This window comes from Triticum aestivum, chromosome 6B (genome assembly GCF_018294505.1).
Source record: "Triticum aestivum cultivar Chinese Spring chromosome 6B, IWGSC CS RefSeq v2.1, whole genome shotgun sequence".
NCBI classification, from domain to species: Eukaryota; Viridiplantae; Streptophyta; class Magnoliopsida; order Poales; family Poaceae; genus Triticum; species Triticum aestivum.
In genome coordinates, this window is record NC_057810.1 from 163,510,064 (window position 1) to 163,529,580 (window position 19,517).

Here is a 19,517-nt window from a genome sequence, read left to right on the forward strand (position 1 = left end):
GTTCGATCATCACGTGAGATGGAGTAGTTTCAACAGTGAACATCAATATGTTGATCATATCTACTATATGATTCACGCTCGACCTTTCGATCTCTGTGTTCCGAGGCCATATCTGTTATATGCTAGGCTCGTCAAGTTTAACCCGAGTATTCCGCATGTGCAACTGTTTTGCACCCGTTGTATTTGAACGTAGAGCCTATCACACCCGATCATCACGTGGTGTCTCGGCACGAAGAACTTTTGCAACGGTGCATACTCAGGGAGAACACTTCTTGATAATTAGTGAGAGATCATCTTAAAAAGCTACTGTCGAACTAAGCAAAATAAGATGTATAATAGATAAACATCATATGCAATCAAAATATGTGTCATGATATGGCCATGATCATCTTGCGCCTTTGATCTCCATCTCCAAAGTACTATCATGATCTCTATCGTCACCGGCACGACACCATGATCTTCATCATCTTGATCTATATCAATGTGTCGTCACATGGTCGTCTCGCCAACTATTACTCTTGCAACTATTGCTATCGCATAGCGATAAAGTAAAGCAATTATTTGGCACTTGCATCTTATGCAACAAAGAGACAACCATAGGGCTTCTGCCAGTCGCCGATAACTTCAACAAAACATGATCATCTCATACAACAACTTATATCTCATAACGTCTTGACCATATCACATCACAACATGCCCTGCAAAAACAAGTTAGACGTCCTCTACATTGTTGTTGCAAATTTTTACGTGGCTGCTACGGGCTGAGCAAGAACCGTTCTTACCTATGCATCAAAACCACAACGATAGTTCGTCAAGTTAGTGTTGTTTTAACCTTCTCAAGGACCGGGCGTAGCCACACTCGGTTCAACTAAAGTGAGAGAGACAGACACCCGCCAGTCACCTTTAAGCACGAGTGCTCGTAACGGTGAAACCAGTCTCGCGTAAGCATACGCGTAATGTTGGTCCGGGCCGCTTCATCTCACAATACCGCTGAGCCAAAGTATGACATGCTGGTAAGCAGTATGACTTGTATCGCCCACAACTCACTTGTGTTCTACTCGTGCATATGACATCTACGCATAAAACCTGGCTCGGATGCCACTGATGGGGAACGTAGTAATTTCAAAATTTCCTATGCACACGCAAGATCATGGTGATGCATAGCAACGAGAGGGGAGAGTGTAATCTACATATCCTTGTAGACCGAAAGCGGAAGCGTTAGAACAACGCGGTTGATGTAGTCGTACGTCTTCACGGGCCGACCGATCAAGCACCGAAACTATGGCACCTCCGAGTTCTAGCACATGTTCAGCTCGATGACGTCCCTCGAACTCTGATCCAGCCGAGTGTCGAGGGAGAGTTCCGTCAGCACGACGGCGTGGTGACGATCTTGATGTTCTACCGTCGCAGGGCTTCGCCTAAGCACCGCTACAATATTATTGAGGAGGACTATGGTGGAGGGGGGCACCGCACACGGCTAATAGATCTCAAGGATCAATTTTTATTGTGTCTATGGGGTGCCCCCTACCCCCGTATATAAAGGAGCAAGGGGGGAGGCGGCCGGCCCAGGGAGGAGGCGCGCCAAGGGGGGAGTCCTACTCCCACCGGGAGTAGGACTCCTCCTTTCCTTGTTGGAGAAGGAAAGAGGAGGAGAGGGAGAAGGAAAAGGGGGCTGCCCCCCTTGTCCAATTCGGACCAAAGGGGGGGCGCAGGCCTACTTCCTTTTGGCCTCTCTCCTCTATTCCCGTATGGCCCAATAAGGCCCATATACTCCCCGGCGAATTCCCGTAACTCTCCGGTACTCCGAAAAATACCCGAATCACTCGGAACCTTTCCGAACTCCGAATATAGTCGTCCAATATATCGATCTTTACATCTCGACCATTTCGAGACTCCTCGTCATGTCCCCGATCTCATCCGGGATTCCGAACTCCTTCGGTACATCAAAACTCATAAACTCATAATATAACTGTCATCAAAACCTTAAGCGTGCGGACCCTACGGGTTCGAGAACAATGTAGACATGACCGAGACACGTCTCCGGTCAATAACCAATAGCGGAACCTGGATGCTCATATTGGCTCCCACATATTCTACGAAGATCTTTATCGGTCAAACCACATAACAACATACGTTGTTGCCTTTGTCATCGGTATGTTACTTGCCCGAGATTCGATCGTCGGTATCTCAATACCTAGTTCAATCTCGTTACCTGCAAGTCTCTTTACTCGTTTACGTAATGCATCATTCCGTAACTAACTTATTAGCTACATTGCTTGCAAGGCTTATAGTGATGTGCATTACCGAGAGGGCCCAGAGATACCTCTCCGACAATCGGGGTGACAAAACCTAATCTCGAAATACGCCAACCCAACATGTACCTTTGGAGACACCTGTAGTACTCCTTTATAATCACCCAGTTACGTTGTGACGTTTGGTAGCACCCAAAGTGTTCCTCCGGTAAACGGGAGTTGCATAATCTCATAGTTATATGAACATGTATAAGTCATGAAGAAAGCAGTAGCAACATACTAAACGATCAAGTGCTAAGGCTAACGGAATGGGTCAAGTCAATCACATCATTCTCCTAATGATGTGATCCCGTTAATCAAATGACAACTCTTTTGTCCATGGTTAGGAAACATAACCATCTTTGATAAACGAGCTAGTCAAGTAGAGGCATACTAGTGACACTATGTTTGTCTATGTATTCACACATGTATTATGTTTCCGGTTAATACAATTCTAGCATGAATAATAAACATTTATCATGATATAAGGAAATAAATAATAACTTTATTATTGCCTCTAGGGCATATTTCCTTCAACCCATCCCCTAGGGAACCCTAGGGCGCCTCCTCCACCCCTTCCCCTATATATAGTGAGGGAGAGAGAGGGCAACCGCACCCTTCCCCTGGCGCAGCCCTCTCCCTCCTCCAACACCTCCTCCTCGTCTATAGTGCTTGGCGAAGCACTGCCGGAGAACCACGAGCTCCATCGCCACCACGCCGTCGTGCTGCTGGAGTTTTCCCTCAACTTCTCCTCTCCCCTTGCTGGATCAAGAAGGAGGAGACGTCCCCGGGATGTACGTGTGTTGAACGCGGAGGCGCCGTCCGTTCGGCGCTAGATCGGATCTTCTGTGATCTGAATCGCTACATGTACGACTCCACCAACCGCGTTCTTGTAACGCTTATGTTTGCACGATCTTCAAGAGGTATGAAGATGCACTCGCTCTCTCTCTTGCTGCTAGAATCTGCATAGATTGATCTTGGTGTTGCGTAGAAAATTTTAAATTTCTGCTATGTTCCCCAACAACCATAACAAGAATATATATACACACACACACAATGAGTATGCAAGTCAAACAAGAAATAGGTGCCATGACACCATTTCTAGTTTGGTTGCCACGGTAGCCAAACAAAAAAAGCTGCCATGGCACCATTTCTACAAATGGCTGCCATGGCACCATTTATAGAAAGGTTGCCATGGCAGCCAAACATTTTGCTCTAACCATAGCCCTTTTTCTCTAGTTAGAGTAGTTTAGCTGAATTTACTCTACTTACAGTAGTTTTAACTGAATTTTACTCTACTTACAATAGTTTTAACTGAATTTACTCTACTTATAGTAGTTTTAATTTTATTTTACTCTACTTATAGTAAATTTAACTGAATTTACTCTACTTACATTAGTTTTAACAGAATTTTACTCTATTTACAGTAGTTTTAACTGAATTTACTCTATCAAAGGTAGTTTAACTGAACTTTACTCTAGTTGCAATAGTTTTAACTAAATTTTACTTTACTTACAGTAGTTTAACTGAATTTAACTTTAGCATGAGTAGTTTAACTGAATTTTACATTAGTGAATCTTGACAATACTGGTAGGAGTAATACTGCCAACTGAATTTAACTTTAGCATCAGTAGTTTGTGTGTTTCACTTATGGAGAAGGTAGAAATATGTTCCTTTACTTTACTAACAGAAGATTATCAACAGATCATGCATCCACTGAATTATGCATCTACTCCACTGACTGACTAAATTATCAGCAGATTATCAACATTAAAATCTGATGTGGTAACAGTTCTAGAGACAGTGTTTGTTCAGATCATGATTGCTCTGCATCTACTGAATTTTTTTCAGTTAACATTGTTCAGAGCACAATGAGCGGAGAAGCAACTCTGTACAATATTGTACCTTCTTCTTCCTGATGATAGGAGCTTTGGTGGCAGCACAAGCAGCCGTGTAGAGGAGCAGCACCAGTATGGGCAAACGAGCAGCAACAATATGGGCAAACGAGCAGCAGTATGGGCAGACGAGCAACAGCAAATGAGCAGCAGTATGGGCAGACGAGCAGCAGTATGGGCAGAGGAGCTCCACCGCCGCCAGGGTAGAAGCAGATGCACGGGCGCGCGGCCAGGAGAGAAGGAGCAGCGCGGGCTCGCGCGGGAGATTGAGGAGGACGCGCGGGAGATCAAGGAGGAAGCGTGCGAGCTCCTGGTCCACCTGATCGTTGAGGCAGGTTCCGGCGATGCCCGCGAGGAATTGCGGCCGGGAGGAATTGCGGCGGCGCACGCGCGGGGCTCGAGGAGGATGCGCGAGAGCTCAAGGAGGACGCGCGTGAGCTTGAGGAGGATGCACAGGAGCTCGAAGAGGATGCAAGCGAGCTTGAGGAGGACGTGTCGGGAGGTTCCGACGACGCCCGCAGGTAATCGCGGCGGGAGGGGATCGCGGCGGCGCGGGTCTGGGTGGCGGCGGTGCAACAGGTACTTGGCGACGGCGACAGAGGTGGAGCAGGTACGTGGCGACGGCGGCGGAGCACTTCCTGTTGTGCGACGAATCGCGCAGATGGGCGGCGCCGGCCCCTGGCGACGACGGAGGAAGAAGACGGGGGCAGAAGGACTTGTTTTAGATTGATTTGAAACTACAAGGGCTTCTTTGCAAAATCACCAATGAACTGCGCCCGCGACAAGAATTAGGGGACGGAGGGAGTAGTACTTATAGGGTCTGAAGATCTACCACACTTGATGACCACGCAAAGCATACTCTGATTGTTGGGATTTCAGTTCTTCCATGTGCATTCACACTTGGAGGTTCATAGTATTTACCGAACAGTTTACCAAGAACCAAAATGACATGCATCACGGGATAGTTCAATTGTTCAAGAGTGGGCATGCATATGTTTCTATTTGAATGCTAACATTTGTTTTCTAATTTAAAAGAGATGCACTTATAAGTAGTACTTTCTCCGTCTCATAATGTAAGACATTTTTTGACATTACATTATTTTCAAAAAACATCTTACATTATGAAGCGGAGGGAGTAACATTTAAAGAGAACCTGAATGTACATATTCCGTCATTATTCAGAATAGCGGGACAAAATCATGGAGCATATATCGTAAGTTCTCTGGTAATGTTGTGGGTTTAATCAAGCGAAGTACTAAGCAAATAAACATTACAAATATAAATGGTAAATAAATAATTTCATATACAAAGCCTCGTCCTCATAGATGGAGACCTTACGCCTCCAAGAACACAAACATCACATGTGACTATGGGAGCAGCATCATCGTCGCAGTACTAAGCCTCGGACCCTGGATGGATATATGACAAAACCAAGGCCACATTAGTCTATTTAACCAAACAGAATATAAATCAAGATGAGAAAAGTTTAAGAACAGAAACGCTCCTTCGCACACGAGCGTTGGAACATCACGGGATAGAAGGGCCCACCCAAGTCCGCATTTTATATCTGAGGAACAGCATACATCACGGGATATACTCTCTCTCTCCCTCTTAACTAATCTCACCACCGCCCCTCGATTCAACGGGTGGGGCCCGGGTGGGGCTCGATTTCCCCTAGACTAGTCACAACGGGTAATAACATGCATATATAATATATTACTAGCCTATATTACTATCTCTATAGTGAGGAGTAACATATGTATGGTGTCATGCAACACTTCATTTATTAGGTTGTAGATTCATCTTGTCTTGATATGTGTGATGTTACAGTAATTAGCTACTATCTCCGTCCTGATTTATTGGTCCCGTGGGCTGCAAAAGGTTGTACCATTTTTATTAGACCCCTACATTGAAGCATACCCTTTATTATTTCTTCCATTCTCCGATGCAGGTGCTCTCTCCATGGAACCAAGTCGCATGGGGCTCTTTGATTGGATATGCATGGAGGCTCTGCATGCGTGCATTAGCCATTGCATGCACAAGGGTAGTTAATAGGCCTACTTACTAAGGGTGATTAGATAGGAGATTTATTTTCAATTTCTCTGTCTGCGTGCTTTTCTTGGTCTTTGCATTTTGACTTAAGGGTCCAATAAACTAGGACGGATGTAGTATATTACCACATGCCCCTCTTTTCTCATTAATTACTCGTCATGTAATATGTTTTGCCCAAAGATGTGTGATGTTATCACCTACTAGAAGAACGCCCGTGCATTGCAACGGGGCCACTTTAACTTTAGGAGTTCAATATTACGACATTGGCGGCCTTTTTTACCATCAAATCCTCACGCACACACTCTCTCCCCCTCCCTCTTCCTCACTATCTTTTCCTCTCTCTCTCTCTAACACACAGACACACACACATATAGTATATTCTTCTCGCCAATAAGACTTACTCAATTGGCAATAATGTGTGGACTTGTGGTGAGTTTGACTGAACTAATGGATAGTGTGATATATTTCCTAATCATTTAACAATGAAATTTCAGAAATGGGAAGATTATGTAACACCTCAAGTCGTTAGCTACAGTGACCTCCCCCTAATGATGCCATATCATCAGGCTAGCTAAGCCAAACTGCCACTTGATAAAAATCAAAGCCCAATTCAAATTTAAAATAAAGTCAAATAAATTATTTTGTCAACCAGTAAAACTAAAATGTTCACCATATTCTATAAATTCCACTGATCTTTGACATGTTGAGCCCAACATTATTTGACCCAAAAATTAAATCTTGTCAAATTAATAAGAGGTCCAACAGTAGTTAAAATAACCAATTAAATATAAACCTAATTTTATGTATTTCCTTTTAGCCCCAAACGTTTTGTGCCACCTAAAAATATTGTGCTCAAATTGTGTGCATAGTTTCACAATTAATAAAATCCATTTAGTTGATATAAGAATAAATAAAAAACGGTATTAAAAGGGAGAAACGGATTAGAACACATTAAAAATCAAAAGGACGATGAAAAAGGGGATTCCCCCTACCCCCGGGCCTTGCCACCGAACCAGCCCAGTGGTCCAGTCCCCACACTGTCGTCTTCTCCTGTTCCCCGAGCCCGTCGCTACAGAGCCGGGCTCTCGCCCGACCACCTCGCCGGCATCGAACGGGAATGGATAAGGGTGACGCCCTGCCTCCCCTGCCCCCATGGCCTCACTCCTCCTCGACGCCCCCTCCCAGATCCACTTTTCCTCCTCACTCGCTCGATCCCGGTGATCTGGACGAAGTCAGATGCCACGGCCACCATGACCGACCCCGTCCACACGACCACTGCCCTTCCTGCTAGCTAGGAGCTTGTCGAGGAGCTCTGAATGCCTTCGCTACTTCGTCTGCGCCAACGAGATCAAGTCCAGCACCCCCAGATCGACGTCGTTGCTGTCTTCCTCAACCTTCGGCCACCGCAACATTGTCGTTCGATCCGCGCCGCCCCGAGCTCCCCTGTCTTCCCCTAGAGTGTCATTGACACCGCCGTGATCTCCTCTTGCCTTTCCTCAGTTTCCCCTCTTGTTTGCTCTCGTTAGGTATTTCACCGTGGCCGAGAACCGCCGTCCGCCATGGCCATTGCAGGGGTAGCCACTGAGCTCCTCGGATTGAACCCGTGGCACATGCCCGCTCCTATGCACGCCCATGCCCGAGCCTTCAGCTCTTCTTCCGCGCCCGCGGGGCCACTCCCTCTCTGGCTCTCCATGCCCACGCACGTGCCACACCTCGTCCGTCGCGCCCGCCGTTGCCATCACGCTCGCCACAGCCACCGCAGCACTGTGCCCCGCGCGACACACACCCTGACCGCGCGTCACACGCTCGCTGGCTGCGCTCGCCCCGTCTATTGTCGCCTATCCCTTCACTCGCCCCTCTATTGCGCCCCTGCCTCGCGTTGCCTCCTATCGTGGCCATCTTCTGCCGGCCGCCCCCTCAGTCACGCCGACCGCATCTCTGCCCTCCACTGTCGGCCGCTCGCCTCGCCTGCTACGTGCTTCTTCCTGCTGCTATGCGCTGCTCTACCACTGATACGATGTTGCGCCATGCCCTCAACACCACCGTGGACAAACGTGGTGGAGGGATTGTCAATGGAGTACGAGGAGGAGGTGGCGGAGAAGGTGTGGAGAGGCAAGAGGTCTAGGGTGGAGTCAGCTGGCTGTGGTGGAGGTGATTATGCGAGAAGGAGCCGGAGCGGAAGGAGAGGTCACAATTGGAAAGAATCGCAAAAAAATCATAACCCGGAGATCTCATTCAAAAAAAATGCTAATATCGATGGAGGGGTAATTTCCTTCAATAGGTGGAAAACATAGAAAATATTGGATGTTATCAAGGAAAGGTAAAAATTTAGGAAAGTTAGGATTTTGAACTAATTTATATGCAAATGGGGTTTTATTGTTTGGTAACATGATATCAGTACCTGCCCGTTTGTGACGTGTCTGATTAGGAAAGTTTGCAAATGTTAAGAAACTATTTATTGGGAGGAAAGTTTGTGACGTGTCTGTTATTTGTTTCCTAAAACAAATTTCACTAATGAGAGAAATCGATTGATTTAGATAAGTTAGGAAAGTTAGATTCAAATATATTATTTATTTCTTAAAAATTTGTTATTTGTTTCCTAAGACAAATTGAACCAATAAAAGGAATCGATTGATATGAATAATTTAAGAAAGTTAGATTCGTGATTTGTTACACGTTAGGAAAGTCCTGTTTGTAATAAAGAGTGGAGAGAAAAATAAACCGGTGGACCAGGATGGGAGGGGGTGGTGGGAGGAGAGACGAAAAAAACCCAACAAAAATAAACCGTGGAGATTATTCACCAACTGTTGCATTAGGAGTAGAGATGTTACTCTTACCAGTAGAGTGCCCGTGCGTTGCCACGGGCCAAAAATTAAATGTAAATATTGCTCGTTTTTTTACCATGAGTGTGTATATTGTGTGTGATATTCCACGAGACAACACAAGCATCTTCCTCTCTATTTTTAACAAAGAACATTCACCCCTCCGGAGACCTTTTCATCCAAGTTGTTATCAATCATCTTCTACGTCCCTACATCATTGATTTTTTAATTCATTGCCCTTTGACTATGTTTGTGGCTTCTTTGTCGTTTTGTTGCTCTCTAATATATTTCAAACCATCACCGAATGGTGATTCATAAGGCGCCTCACCTTAGTACAAATAATAAGAAAATGAATTAAAAAGTGAAATAAGAGAAGGGACTCGGCAAGAAAACATTCATTCCACTACACCCTCATTTAGCGACTCATTTGAATGATGTTTTGTTTGCCTCCAACCTACACATGGGCTATGCCTTCTTCTCCACATAAGATGGTCTTTTTCTCCCTCGGCACCTCCATCACTTAACTTTATATTCCTATTGATCATAAATAGACGTACAACAACGCAGAACAAAGCTGTGTTATTGTCATTCCACAAACCAGTTGTGTGCGTGGGGTGGGGTGGGGATGCGTTATTCAGGCTTAAATACTAAATCCTCTATGCTTGCTAAATTAATTAGCCTGATTCTATAATGTGGCATAGTGCCTATTGATCGTATAAAATATTTTTGATGGACTCCCCTGCCTTAAAGGAGTTGAAGTATTTTTAGTACAACTTCACTCCACCAAATTAACTTTGGAGCAGTCGCACTCATGAATTGCAGCTTCACCATAGAGCGGTTTATTCTATTCGGCTTCCAGCGAGCTCCAGCTTCATGAATGCAATTTTTTGGTGTGAAAGGTTTATTAGCGGCAAATTTATATTATGTAGTTTCGTTTTCAATCTTAGGACATGCACTTTCATTGAACGTACCATGGCAACTATTTTCTACATTCCATGGCAATTTTATTATTTCCACCATGGTAAATTTCTATGTGTGATTTTATGTGACGACGAAGAAAATATATACCTCATCAATTTTCTTATAAGTTCGCACCAAAATTAATTTATATAAATCATGCTAGTTTTATTTTAAATGGCATGGCAATTTCATTATTTCAATTATGGCAATTTCCTGTTTGTCATGTTTTGCTATGACAATGAAAATATACGGCAACAGTTTTATTTTTAAATGGCATGTCAATTTTATTATTTCCAACATGGCAATTTCGTGTATAACATTTTATTTTTACATCATCATCATTGAATACAATAAACATTTCACCATGGCAACTCAATTTTCATTTCCATGGCAACTTAAATATATAGTAGAATGTCCGTGAGTTGCTACGGCTGCAATGCATATAAATGAATTAAAAAAATGATTAAGCTCATATCCTAGGTCGAAGCTCATTCCTTCCTCATTCGCTCGGGCTAATTGAAGTTATATTAAAAAAAGCACTGTTTAATGAATAGTATGGTCGCATGTGTATTTAATTACTAAGAATACCATGGGTGTCAATACATCATGAAACTTCACACATGAGTAGAATGATCTACTAAGGTTCATACCACGAAATTTCTAAAAATTTTATTTTTTCTTGTATTTTTTATGAATCTACTATTCACGTTGGTGCGAGCACACCCATGTTCACCTTTGTATTTTCGCGCAGTTGTTGTCTTGTACAGAATTAAAGAAAAACCCATCATACCTCGAGATGTTTATACTACATGGAATATATTTATTAGAGAAAAACGGCCAATAAAGCATAAACTGAAGTTTAAAATTTCCATCCCTGAATTAGGATATTGCCCGTGCGTCACATATTTAGTGGTTCAACATCAATCATGTTTAACACACTGTTTATGATCCTCAGACACATATATACACACCTACTATTTACGATAACCAACGAGAAAATACAAATCAGACCACAGGTTGACATGATAAAGAAAACCTTGTTGCTCACCATGCTTTTTACCAATATTCTCTTTACTTCTTCATACTATCTTCCATACAATGTATAACTCTTGTATGCATCAATCACGGACTCGAAGATTGAAATCAGAGTCCCAATTCTGATCAACATGGTAGCATGGAATACATCCACCGCTAACTTAGAATTAGACAAAAATGCATACTTACCATTCAACATGTCCAGTAGCGTCCCTTTGGGTCCTAAAAAGTGAACTTCAGATATACGCTGGTCTAAAAACATAAAGATTTCAAACCAGACTTAATACTTAGCTCAATGAATAATAGTTCAGTGCAAGTATTCATATTAAATTCATGTGCAAATCTAAGTAATCGTAGCACATGGGTAATCCATACTTGAGGTAACAAAAGAGGGGGACACCAGAAGTGTGGTTTCAGAGGTGGATACCTGATGGTCCAGCTCAAGGATAAAACTTCCTATAGAACTGAGAAATGTGCTGAATTATACATTTCCCCACCCACACATTCATCAGCACTGTTTAATACATATTGAAGTTATTTATGGTACAGTACTGGACATGGAGAATCTCACCATTAGGAATCAAGAAAGCCACTTAAGTTCTTGTAGGTGTGGAGAAATCTGATATTGTCATTGTAGGTCTCGAAGGGCTACATGTTTGCCTTGAGCGCTGGTAGAACATGAGGCAAAGAGGCGTCTGGTCCTCTTGGCTATAAGGTGGTGGAGTGATGGGAAGGACGCATCGTTGCTGGTGGCGGGCAAGGAGTGGTAGCGGTCGACCCTCTGATCATAGCTAACTTACGACATAAGCCTGGTTGTTTGGTTTCGATTGTAATTTTCAGCGGATGTACACCGCATGTCCTCAGGATATTCCAAATATTGCGAACCTTCTCATCGAGCTCTTGACATTCAGCGTTCGCTACTTAAGTTGTGTGCACATAAACAATTTTTTCTGCTGGAACATGCTTTCCTTCAACTCCTATTTGCACTTATGATGTCCTATAAGATAAAAACCATCTTGGTAAGATTGATAGATCATGGATAGCTGAATTATATATATTTACATGTTGTACCCTATCACATCAAATCTGGATAGTGGGCCTCTAGAGGATCGGTAGGTTAGTGAACACAAAATGCAGTTTCCGGCGTCAAGGGAGATGTTCGTCATGGCAGGGAGGGATCTAAGAAGATGGAGAACCTGGCGATGGAGGAGTGGGGGCATCTAGGAAAAAATATGCATCCGACAGATTAACAACTTTCAGGAAATCAGACACATGACTGGAGTGAATACATCAACTCCTTATCATTTTAGCTAACCACTTAATTACCTCCATTATCAGTAATTGAACTACTCACCTTGGAGCTAGTACTGAACTTCAGTATTTATTATGTGAAATCACAATCGTATTAACTAAAGTACTGTTGATAGCATGCTTGATTCGACCACCTGATGCAATAGTAAAAGTACTTAGATGGCTGTGTTTCAGGAATTTCTTGGTAAACCAAAGGATCAGTGAATGTAAACAAACATGGTAGGAAACACAAGCAGAAGTATTGTTCCACATATCTACTGGTAAAAACTACAGACGGATGCATCCGATCCTCTTATGATTTTCAGTTTCCGACATTTAGTGCTAAACAAAATGCATTGAAATTTTAAGGTCCGGAATCCTCTCATGATTGCAACTTGCAAGTGAATGGATAAGCATCATCTTACTCGACATGGCATGAATTCATCATCAGAGCACGTAAATTTCATTAGCTGGTTCTGTGAACCCAAATGTTTAAAGAAACTCTGCATAAGCATCTCTGAAACATCCAACAGGAGACATGTGCACTTATGATGTCCTATAAGATAAAAACCATCTTGGTAAGATTGATAGATCATGGATAGCTGAATTATATATATTTACATGTTGTACCCTATCACATCAAATCTGGATAGTGGGCCTCTAAAGGATCGGTAGGTTAGTGAACACAAAATGCAGTTTCCGGCGTCAAGGGAGATGTTCGTCATGGCAGGGAGGGATCTAAGAAGATGGAGAACCTGGCGATGGAGGAGTGGGGGCATCTAGGAAAAAATATGCATCCGACAGATTAACAACTTTCAGGAAATCAGACACATGACTGGAGTGAACACATCAACTCCTTATCATTTTAGCTAACCACTTAATTACCTCCATTATCAGTAATTGAACTACTCACCTTGGAGCTAGTACTGAACTTCAGTATTTATTATGTGAAATCACAATCGTATTAACTAAAGTACTGTTGATAGCATGCTTGATTCGACCACCTGATGCAATAGTAAAAGTACTTAGATGGCTGTGTTTCAGGAATTTCTTGGTAAACCAAAGGATCAGTGAATGTAAACAAACATGGTAGGAAACACAAGCAGAAGTATTGTTCCACATATCTACTGGTAAAAACTACAGACGGATGCATCCGATCCTCTTATGATTTTCAGTTTCCGACATTTAGTGCTAAACAAAATGCATTGAAATTTTAAGGTCCGGAATCCTCTCATGATTGCAACTTGCAAGTGAATGGATAAGCCAGATTACTAATTTGGCAAAGCTTGGGCCTCATACCGAAGGGTTCAGAGAGAAAAGCAACAAGATATTGAGCATCGTAGATATGGCTCGGTTGTGAGACCAGCCTGGCAAATTCGTTGAGAGCAAATGGACAAGCTTCTTCTTCTCTACAAGTAAATACAAGCCTGGTTCGGCCTTAAAATGTACTCCCTCTGTCCCAAAATTCTTGTCTTAGATTTGTCTACATACGGATGTATCTATTCACATTTTAGTGTTAGATACATCCGTATCTAGATAAATCTAAGACAAGAATTTTGGGAAGAGGGAGTACATGTCTAGTACTCTTCTTCTACAAGTTATATTACATGTCTAGTATAGAGGTAAAACTTGACAAGCTTCTTCTCCTTGTACAAGTTATATTACATGTGTAGTACAGAGATAAAATTATAAATTATTCCCATGAACCAAGAATTCAAAGCAAGCATGAATAAATTGTAGCCAACACAGATCATGCAATATTAATTGTGCCAAGAACTTGATTTTTTTCAAAGAATCAGAACTAAAATTTTCTTGGCTGTGAGCAAGATTGTCAGCAAATTAGCTTGAATTGTACCTACATTGCTGCAGTGAACCGCTCCTTGGTGAGATCATTTTGGGCATGATGGAATATCTACAGTGCCTTGGAGAAGTACTCGGATTTGGGTAAGATCTCACAATAAATTCCACCTGTAGAGCAAAATATCAAAAATTACTGTCTTGTTCTCTGAAATGTGAATGGAGATGTGGAGTATGACACGGCTTTACTCCTCACCTATTCTGTCATACACGAACTGGTGGCTTCTCTTGGTGAATTGTTCCAACTCCTAGGCCTGCACATCCATGTAGATGGGGCTGTAAATGAATGTCCAAAAAAAATATGAGGCTATAACTGGAGATGAATATACTCCAATTATCATAGATGTGACTGAGAGTCTGAGATAGATGATGCACTGACGTATGTACCGGCCGGCCAGCACCTCTGAGTAGATTTAATGAAAGACATTAGACAAGATTGCATGGTATGTCAGTTTTTGATTTTGAATACGATTCCTATGCATCTCGCATTAGCAGCATCAGGGAGGGACGAAGCTACATTATGCTCTCGTCGTGACCCAATACTGGTCATACATGTAGCTTTCTTCTGCTTTGACTGACCAAAAGTACTGCACCTAATTACATTGTATAAGCACGTACGTTCATATAAAGAAGAGAACAAATCATCTCACTAATTTGACTAAACCAGAAGAAGAAAAATACGCCGCTGCCAATCCAACTCAACATGGCACGAATTCATCATCAGAGCACGTAAATTTCATTAGCTGGTTCTGTGAACCCAAATGTTTAAAGAAACTCTGCATAAGCATCTCTGAAACATCCAACAGGAGACATGTGCACTTATGATGTCCTATAAGATAAAACCATCTTGGTAAGATTGATAGATCATGGATAGCTGAATTATATATATTTACATGTTGTACCCTATCACATCAAATCTGGATAGTGGGCCTCTAAAGGATCGGTAGGTTAGTGAACACAAAATGCAGTTTCCGGCGTCAAGGGAGATGTTCGTCATGGCAGGGAGGGATCTAAGAAGATGGAGAACCTGGCGATGGAGGAGTGGGGGCATCTAGGAAAAAATATGCATCCGACAGATTAACAACTTTCAGGAAATCAGACACATGACTGGAGTGAACACATCAACTCCTTATCATTTTAGCTAACCACTTAATTACCTCCATTATCAGTAATTGAACTACTCACCTTGGAGCTAGTACTGAACTTCAGTATTTATTATGTGAAATCACAATCGTATTAACTAAAGTACTGTTGATAGCATGCTTGATTCGACCACCTGATGCAATAGTAAAAGTACTTAGATGGCTGTGTTTCAGGAATTTCTTGGTAAACCAAAGGATCAGTGAATGTAAACAAACATGGTAGGAAACACAAGCAGAAGTATTGTTCCACATATCTACTGGTAAAAACTACAGACGGATGCATCCGATCCTCTTATGATTTTCAGTTTCCGACATTTAGTGCTAAACAAAATGCATTGAAATTTTAAGGTCCGGAATCCTCTCATGATTGCAACTTGCAAGTGAATGGATAAGCATCATCTTACTCGACATGGCATGAATTCATCATCAGAGCACGTAAATTTCATTAGCTGGTTCTGTGAACCCAAATGTTTAAAGAAACTCTGCATAAGCATCTCTGAAACATCCAACAGGAGACATGCGCACACATTATGTATTTCAGTGCCAATATAATGCAACACAAATCTAACTATGCAAGGAAATGAGAGGGCTCAAGTGAAAACATCATCTTACCTGAGCCAATCTCTCCTCCTTCCTCGCAATCTTCCTCTCCAAATTACCTTGGTATTAGCGCACATGGCCTCAAACTGGTCAGAGAGGGTCTTCTCTCTTTTCTTCTCAGCCTTGGACTTGTAGATACTTTACATGCAAACACCTCCTGTGATTGAACATGTTACCTTGACTTTCAGGTACATGTCACGGTACATGTGCGTGTCAATCTTCTTGGCCTCACGGTACTTGCGCGGAAGAGGCCTCAGGATGCGTATTCTCTTCATCGACAGGATCTTGGTGGGGAGCCTAGCCTCCCTAGTACCCATATGCTTACCCGTGCAGAGAACAAAATCATAGGTTACAACATATATATGCACAAATGAACACCCTCGTGCCAATTAAAGTTGCAGCTACAAACCATATCCAGAGTGATGGCCCTTCTGCTTGGCCTCATGTGCCCTCCTTGCATGAAACCTGTAGTGGATCTTCTGAGGCTTCTTGATGGTTAAACCATCCTTTACCAGCTTCCGGATGTTCTGAGGCTTCTTGATGGTTAAACCATCCTTTACCAGCTTCCGGATGTTCTGCCCTGCAAGTATTAACCAAACAAGGCATCATAGTTATGCTCAGTTATGGATCAATGGACACAGCATAGTGAAGACAACAGAACAGGTACAGGTACAAAGTATGCAGAAATATGAGTTTAACCATAGAGGCTCCAATGGATTGAAACAACATAGTGAAGACAACAGAGGCTCCAATGGATTGAAACAACAGAACAGGTACAAAGTATGCAGAAATATGAGTTAAACTAACACAAAAACTGCCTATTGTAAACAAACAACATATAGCATAAGAATGGATGTGATTGCAATACCATGACATTCAAGTGCGTGTGAACTACATATTTACTAATACAAACTGAGGAACAGAATTGGGAGCTAGGTCCACGAGGTTGACATTCACAAAATGAAGCGACAATTGAACCTTAACAGACAAGAGGAACAGAATTGGGAGCTAGGTCTAACAACATGTCCACTGCTATGCTTTTTGAAGAGGCGTTAATGGCTGCTCACTGATGGGGATCTCAGCGCCCAGCCAGTGACACAACATTTAACCAAAAATGTATTACTTCCAGAGGTTCCAGATGTGGGATCTTAACACCTCGTCCTAGGGCAGCATGTGTGATCTTAACATATGTGTACAGACGAGCGGCCATGTGACCTCAACATATGTGTACAAAACTACAAATACAAGTATACAGAGATGTGGGATCTTATAATAGATGAACGTAGCGAGGTTTAGTCCCTTTGTATGGTTCGCTCATCCCAGGCCGCCCTTCCACGGGGTTCGAAGAGCCCTGCCCTCGGGTTTGATGCAAGTGGCGTCGACGTGGCCTGACGGCGACCTAGAGGTCCGCAAGAAAGGCGATGTATAAATCAAGGCGGACGCACGACCTCTGCATGTGAGCACAGTAAGCAGCAGCAGCACGAACACAACAAGGGGGCCCAGCCACGAACAACAACATCGATACGGGCCGGCCACGAGCACATGGGGTCGACGGCGGGTAATAGCGGCACCTGCGACATCACGGGGCGGCGGCGTCGAGCTGGTAACCCTAACCCTAGCTCGCCGGCCCGGGCAAATTCGGTGAGCCAGAGAAAGAGGATTGACCTAGCTGTCTCCGCCGCCGAGGACCACAGGGAATCGCCGGGAGGAGGAGCCCTTGTCTTCCTTCGAGCACCAGCGGAGACAGAGGGGCGGCGGGTTTCGATTTTTGATTAGGTGGATGGACGAAGAGGAGAGAGGGAGGGATCTGTAGAGAGGCACGGGATCTCGGCGGCGGCGAAGGGCAACTCCTCTCGGCGGCGGAGCAGGAGATGGGGCGGCGGCGGAGGAGCAGAAGATGGGGCGGCGGCGGTGGAGCGGGAGACGAGGGAAAGAGAGAGGCCGCAGCGGGAGGGGACGGATCGAGAGGACGGGCGGGGTACATTTTTTTTCTAGGTATGGGGGAGGTGGGACGATAAAAACCGGAGAAAAAAACCCAGTGAAGGTGAGGACGAAAAAAACCTAACGAAAAATAACCGACGGACTATTCATCAACTACTGCTCCATTAGAAGTAGAGACTCTGGATAGTCTTAAACATCTCTCCCTTGATTTGCTCAAAGGGAAAGTTTAACCTGTCGAAAATTGATCGTTGCAACGCGTGCGCGTCCAGACATGGACGTGGAGCACGACAATCGGCAAGATGATACGGTGCGGACGCCCAGCTGCATAGAGAGCAAGGTGGGACTAACACAACATGAGATATTATTGTCCAGTTGGTGCCTTAGTTGTTACCTGAGGTTGTAAGTTTGATCCTCTCTGGCTCCTTTCTTTTGGGCTTATATTTATCAAGGCTTCCAAGAAAGCTCACTTGGTGGCCCATAATGTAGAGGCCCAGCTGAGCGTGCAAAACACATGCAGCCGACAAATATGAAGAAAACGAACCACAACAGGTAAAAACAACGACGTACGAAGAAACAGGAAAACCCTACTTGACGCTCTCTGCATCAAAGTGTCCGGCGATCGCACAGGGGCGCGACAAGTTGGGCCGGCCCATAAACCACGTTCGCATCACTTGCCAGTTCCGATTTTGTGAAACTTCTAGAAGATTCCCAACCGGTTTTTCTAGTTTGGGAACTTCTAGAAGGTTCCTTTTACGGTTTGTTCTTTTTTTGTTTTTTGCTCCTTTTCTGTTTCTGTTTCTTTTTTTCTTTATTCTTTGTTTTTGTTCTTTTCTTTTACAAAAAATCCTACCATTTTAATAAATTGTTCACAAATCCATAACAAGTTTTGGACATTAAGAAAATGTTTGCATTTCAAAACAATTTTTCAATAAATTCCGAAGCATGTTACCAAATTTCAAAAAATGTTCCCGTTTCTAGAATTTGTTCAAATATCCAAAAATTATTCCTGAATTTCAAAAAATATTCCCATTTTGAAAAATTTGTTCACAAAATAGAAAAATGTTCAGGAATTTCAAAATGTGTTCCATTTTTTCAAAGATTGTTCTAGTTTTCAAAAAACTCTCATTTTTGGAAAATTGTTACCCAATTCAAATAATGTAGTTTCCTTTTCTTTGTTTTTTCCTGTTATCTTTTTTTTATTTCTCTGTTTGTTTTTTCTTTTGTTCTGCTTTTTTCATTAAAATGTTCAAAATTTGTTCGTGTTTCTATAAATTGTTCAGAAGTTTCAAATTTTAGTTCTAAAAATTGAAAAAATGTTCGTGTTTTTGCAAAAAGTGTTTATAAAATGAAAATTAAAAAATGTGAAAAATATTGGAAATTTCTTTGCCTTTCCAACAAGTGCCAGGATTTTTCAAATAAAAGATTGCTTTTTTTATAAAAAAATGTTCGTGTTTCAAAAAATTTGTTCAAAATTTTTAAAAAATGTTCTGGATTTCAAATTTTTGTTCATGTATTCAAAAAATGTTTGTTCTTTAAAATTTGTTCGGGATTTTCAAAATCGTTCTCCGTTTCAAAATTTGTTCTCAAATTCAAAAAATGTCCGTGCTTTAGAAAATTGTTCACAAATTCTGA

The 19,517-nt window shown here is 42.6% G+C and overlaps 1 long non-coding RNA gene across 18 annotated transcripts; it reads right to left on the minus strand.

Moving 5' to 3' along the window:
* Window positions 1-10,873: 10,873 nt before the first annotated feature.
* On the minus strand, window positions 10,874-17,920 carry LOC123136354 (uncharacterized). Of its 18 annotated transcripts, none has more exons than XR_006466826.1 (5): window positions 17,610-17,920; window positions 16,354-16,524; window positions 15,957-16,264; window positions 14,399-15,478; window positions 10,874-14,313 (listed from the first exon to the last, which is right to left on the minus strand). It is a non-coding gene; the product is annotated as an uncharacterized lncRNA (long non-coding RNA). The 18 variants fall into 18 exon arrangements; XR_006466828.1 differs by having other exon boundaries at window positions 10,874-12,052; window positions 12,127-12,275; window positions 12,410-14,313; window positions 15,957-17,920; XR_006466817.1 differs by having other exon boundaries at window positions 15,957-16,524.
* Window positions 17,921-19,517: the final 1,597 nt, after the last annotated feature.